Source organism: Microcaecilia unicolor, chromosome 3 (genome assembly GCF_901765095.1).
Source record: "Microcaecilia unicolor chromosome 3, aMicUni1.1, whole genome shotgun sequence".
Taxonomy (NCBI): Eukaryota; Metazoa; Chordata; class Amphibia; order Gymnophiona; family Siphonopidae; genus Microcaecilia; species Microcaecilia unicolor.
The window spans coordinates 27,301,152-27,307,151 of NC_044033.1; the positions used below are offsets into that span (position 1 = coordinate 27,301,152).

The 6,000-nt window shown below is 46.0% G+C and overlaps 1 protein-coding gene across 1 annotated transcript in view; it reads right to left on the bottom strand.

Annotated features, from left to right (window-relative positions):
• Positions 1 to 2,283, bottom strand: part of THADA (THADA armadillo repeat containing) — a 649,870-nt gene extending 647,587 nt beyond the window's left edge. Inside the window, 1 exon segment of the mRNA XM_030195792.1 lies at positions 2,214 to 2,283. The gene's annotated coding sequence lies outside the window, so the exon portion shown is untranslated.
• Between the last annotated feature and the right edge of the window lie 3,717 nt (positions 2,284 to 6,000).

Genomic DNA, 6,000 nt, shown 5'->3' on the forward strand with positions numbered 1-6,000 from the left:
CTTCCGGTACCACGCTCGATTTTAAGGGTAAATTACATATTACTAACAATAGCTTCGCAAGTTCATTTTTCAGTTCTATCAGTACTCTGAGATGAATACCATCCGGTCCAGGAGATTTGCTACTCTTCAGTTTGTAGAACTGCCCCATTACATCCTCCAGGTTTGTAGAGAATTCATTCAGTTTCTCCAACTCATTATTCAATATCTCTCTTATAAATAATAGTAATAAACAATATTAAGTGCATTTTTATAATATACCACTGCATTCCACAAAACAAAAGGTGAAAGTTCCCACAAACCATCTTTCTCTTTTGATCTAGGCACAGGAAAACATATTTTAAATGCTCCCAGGTTTCAACCTAATTCATGTTTGATGTGGGATATCAAACATATAAACGGCGAGTGACCGACTCACTCGCAAATGCGCAGTAGAGACTTCCCTCTCTGTCCCGCCCCTGCATCAATACGTGATGACGAGGGCGGGACAGAGAGGGAAACTGCGCCGCCGAGGTTGATACCGCTCCCCCCCACCCGCCCACCCACCCGAGGTCGCCGCTACCGTTACCACCCCCCCCCCCCCCCCACACACACACACACACACCCGGCCCGGGCCCTCTCTCCGCTACTAAACTTACACATCCATTCGCCGGAACGCAGCACGCACATCAGCTGAGCTGCCGTCGGCCTTCCTTCCCTGCCTGTGTCCCGCCCTCGCTGACGTTACGTCACAGGAGGGCGGGACACAGGCAGAGAAGGAAGGGCCGACGGCAGCTCAGCTGATGTGCGTGCTGCGTACCGGCGAATGGATGTGTAAGTTTAGTAGCAGAGAGAGAGAGAGAGGGCCCGGGCCGGGTGGAGGGAGAGATGGCGGCGATTCCGGGGGGGGGGGGGGGGAACGGTAGCGACCTCACGGGGAGGGAGGGAGGGAGGGGGAAGGAAGGAAAACCCCAATACCAGCCCGTTTTTACGGGCTCAACGGCTAGTAAATGTCATAAATAACTAATTTCCCTGTTTACTAAGGCATGTCAGCATTTTTAATGCACCTACAATTAGCACACGCGCACTGTGTAGGTGCCTATAAGCAGGGGCGTAGCCAGACTTCGGCGGGAGGAGGGTCCAGAGCCCATTTTAGCCCCCCCCCCCCCCCCCCCCCGGCGGCGCCGACCTCCCCCGCCACTTTTGACCCTCCCCATTCCCACCACCGCCATCTCTCCCCTGCCACCGCCGCCAGGTAGCTGTGCTGGAGTGGGTCCCAAAACCCCGCCAGCCGAAGTCCTCCTCAGCGCCGGTCTCCGGGCCGGCGCATTGCTGAAGCTGATCTGGATGGAAGGATTCTGCTTCTGTGCGAGTCGTCCTGATGTCCTGCACGTTCCTACATGCACATAGGAACGTGCATGACGTCTGGACGACTCACACAGAAGCAGAATCCTTCCATCCAGATCAGCTGCAGCAACGCGCTAGCCCGGATACCGGCGCTAAAGAGGACTTCAGCTGGCAGGGGTTGGGGATCCCCGCCAACACAGGTACCTGATGGCGGGGGAGGGTTGGCGGCGGTGGGAAGGAGGTGGGTCGAAGGGTTCGGCAGCGAGGAGGGCCAGGGCCAAATCTGGGGGGGCCCATGTCCCAGTAGACCAACGTTGCTACACCCCTGCCTATAAGGATATTGGTAGGTGTGTAAATGGTTAATGCACGCTAAACACGTCAACACGCCTAAACAGGGCACTAAATAAATAGAAACTCTTATGTTGAGCACCTGATTCTCATAACATGATGTTTGTTTTAGAGGTGCTTTACCAGTTGAAACAAATGTCTCCTTTGCTAGGGAGTCCCTATAACCAGCCCCTCCAAATTGACACACTGATTACGATTTATAACAAATTACTACGCTACCTATCAAAAGTTATTCCGTTATTATACTTCCTCTCTGTACATCCTTATGCTTCACAATATGGCATGTTTGAAAATATGTGACATTAAATAATAAATGCTATCAACAATTAGATTGTAAGCTCTTCTGAGCAGGGACCGTCCTTATTCGTTAATTTGTACAGCGCTGCGTAACCCTAGTAGTAGAAATGTTAAGTAGTAGTAGTAAACATGGACAACAGAGATGCAGCAGCTCATGGGTTCAGCATCTCTTCCATTCCCCCCCCCCCCCCCCCGGTCCAATATCTCTCCCTCTCTCAAAGCCGCCCCCTCCCCCCATATCCTACCTTCAACTTGTCTTTGAGGACCTCGGCAGCGATTCATACAAGTCGCGCGCCGCCACCTCCAGCATTCCCCTGTCAAGTCCCGCCCCCTTCTGACGTAGCTTCCTGTTTCCGGCAGGTAGAGGTTGGGCGATAGCAAGAAGGTGTTTGATCAAGGAGTTTTTCTTCAACCTCCTTGGTTTTTACAAAGAAATTGGGCTCGCTTCAACCTCCTTGGGTTTGATTGAGAACGGGAGACGGCGTGACGTCAAAAAGTTGAACCACCTATTGGGTCCGTCTCTGTTTCCTCTCTCCCGCGCAGCCGTCGTTCTGTGTCACTCAAAATAAAGCAAACACACTTGCTTGTATCTACGTTGTCGCTCTTTATTGTTGGTAGCATTTTATTTTAATCTCACTTGTATTTTCAAACATGCCAGGTTGAGCAGCATAGGATGTATACAGAGAAAGTATAATAACGGGATAACTTTTCATAGATAGAGTAGTAATTTGTTATAAAAATAATAAGTGTGTCATTTGGAGGGGCTGGTTATGGGTATACCCTAGCTTCTGGGAGCATTTAAAATCTTTTTTTTTTTTCCCTGTGCCTAGATCAGAAGAGAAATATGGTTTGTGGGAACTTGCTCCTTTTGTTTTGTGGAATGTAGTGGTATATTATAAAAATTTCACTTAATATTGTTTATTATTACTACTATTTAAAAGTGAGATACTCAGTAATGAGAACAGAGCAGAAGTCCAGACTCCAGAGTCAGTCTAAATGTGCCAACATTTTCCAGTTCAGTGCTATTTATTTATTCTTCAAGTCATTCTTCAACAGTATTTTCTCGGTTATTCCCCAAATATGAACACAATTATAATGTTAATTAATGTTACTGAATTCTGTTATTCTGTCCCACTGTATTTCCAGTTTTGCCACAGTATACGTCATCATAAAGACAAAATATAAGAAAACCAATGGACTCCATTAGGAGCTTATAGCCCGTTTAGTTATGTTTAAACAAATGAGAGATCTGAATGAAAGAAAATTTATTTTTTGTCCCTGAAACACGCTCTAAACAGAATAATCCATGCTCAAAACAGAATCCATTTGTACAGAAGAGATGAGGTGAAGATGTGATTCCATGTGCCCCAATGACAGAAGAGTTTAATTTTATTCCCAGTCTTTATAACACCAAGCTTCCCAAGGCAGATTACAACAGTTAAGATGAACCCATCAGTACCCAGGAGGATAGCCTCACTGAAATTTGGCCATGTATTACTGTATTGTATAGAACAGTTTAGAAAAATTAGCACATAATACAGCCTTTATTAGTGCTGTTTCCACCAACTACAGTAACTTTTTAATCTACTTTAGTGATATTCAGTTTTCATTATATTTATATCTATACTAGTAAAAAAAAAAGCCCCGTTTCTGATGCAAATGAAACGGGGGCTAGCAAGGTTTTCTTCTGTGTGCATGTGGGAGTGTGTGTGTGTCCCTGCCCTCTCTCCCCTCCCCCCTCTGAGTCCTTCACTGTTACAGAGAGTGATTTGATTTCGTGCTTTGCTGTCCCCTCCCCCCTCTGAGTCCTTCACTGTTACAGGGAGAGCGATATGATATCGTGCTTTGCTGTGTTTTTTCCTTCACTGTTTGTGTTACAGAGAGAGCGAGGGCGGGGCAGACACTCATGGGGAAACCGGATATCTCTCCCCCTTCACACTTCCGGCTGGAGGCTTCATAGAACGTTGGTGGTGCCTTTTATATATAGAACGTTGGTGGTGCCTTTTATATATAGAGATATGGCCGCCGGGTTTTACTTTCATTGCTTTCAATGGAAAGCAATGGAAGTAAACCCGGCTGGCTCAATCCGTCCTCCTTTTTCTGGAGCCATATGGTAACCCTAGATATGGGAAACTTTCAAATAAATTAAAGAGCTGTCAAATAAGAAAAAAAAATCGTCCTCCACCTTTTAAGGCACTGCCTATCCAGCAGCTTTTGATTTTTTATAGATGGACCATGCATAGGCAGTCCATTATTTCTAATAATCTTTTACTATTGTTTTCAATAGTATTTGCTATTGTTTTGGGTGAACCAGTGTGGTGGCAATCTCCGCCTACTGACCGACCCATATAATGGGCCATAGCCTTGTATCATCTCCTGTTCTCACTCTAACCTCCTTGTGCGATAGCGTGAAAGGCAAGGCGACAGCAGTGCGCAACTGGCAACCTTAAAGGCAAGTTTGAAGGTAGAACTGGAAAAAGAAAGGGGGAAGGTGGTGTGTTTTGCGAGAAATAGATAGATAAATAGATATGCTGAACCAGCAAGAATCAGTTATTGATAGTTAAGCATCTGCGTCAGGCTGGATTCGATCTCATTGACAGCTCTTTGTTGGGGTTGTCTGGGACCTGCCTGAAGAAAGGGCGCAGAACCCATCCTTAGGAATTCTTAAGAAGAGGGCTCCCATCCCGAGCCGCAATTCGTTATCAGCCATGCGTATGACCAGTAAAGACCATCATGAGCCCACAAAGCGTTTCATAGACTCCTGTAATTCCACCCAAGTTCCCACACTTCTCTGAACCTGTAAATGCAAGACCATTCTATGCTCTCAAGTTTTATTTTACTGTTCATGCAAATGTTTTATATGTGGAAATGATTTAGAAAATTGTGTGGGTATATATGCATGTGCAAACACATGCTATTCCTGGGGAATTCTTTGCAAATCTTTTGTTTTTTTACCAAACCATCTGAAAATTCTGCAGCTTTTAAAATTTCTGTTATCTATGGGGATCTTTTAATAAAGATTAGCTCAAGTTATCTGCAGTAGAGACCATTTTATTCCTATGAGCCTTGTTGCAAATAAGCTAATCTTTAGTAAAAGACCCCCTATATTTCTAATTTTGGGAGACAGAGTTCCCCTTCAAAAAAGTAAAGCTCCTCTATGCCCCGGGCCCGACCCCCTCGACTTTCTCCTTATTCAGGCTTGGATTCCCCCCCCCCCCCCCCCCCCCCCCCAGCACTCACTCCCCAACTAGCTTGAACTCCCCTCCCCCCTTAGCAGTCTCACTCCCCAACTAGCCTGAACCTCCACCCCCTTAGGTTTGCTCTCACTCCTCCTGTGAGATTCAGTCCCCAGTATCATCTGTCCCTTCCACCCCCCAGAAATGCGAATAAACATATGACTTACCAGCTTCTATGACAGCCTCAGATGTTATATCCAGGTCTATTAGAGCAGCATGAAGGTCCCTGGAGTAGTGTAGTGGTCGGTGCACTGCACTATGGAGTGAGGGACCCAGGTCCCTATCTCCCTCTACCTGTCACACTTGTGGTAGAAACTGTGACCCCCCCCCCCAAAGTCACCAAAACCCTACTGTACCCACATATAGGTGCCCCCTTACCTAAGTACATAAGTATTGCCATACTGGGAAACACCAAAGGTCCATCGAGCCCAGCATCCTGTTTCCAACAGTGGCAAATCCAGGTCAGAAATACCTGGCAAGATCCCAAAAATGAACAAAACATTTTATACTGCTTATCCCAGAAATAGTGGATTTTCCACAAGTCCATTTAATAACGGTCTATGGACTTTTCCGTTAGGAAGCCGTCCAAACCTTTTTAAAACTCCGCTAAGCTAACCGCCTTTACCACATTCTCTGGCAACGAATTCCAGAGTTTAATTACACGTTGAGTGAAGAAAATTTTTCTCTGATTTGTTTTAAATTTACTACATTGTAGTTTCATCGCATGCCCCCTAGTCCTAGTATTTTTGGAAAGCGTGAACAGACGCTTCACATCTACCCGTTAACTCCACTCATT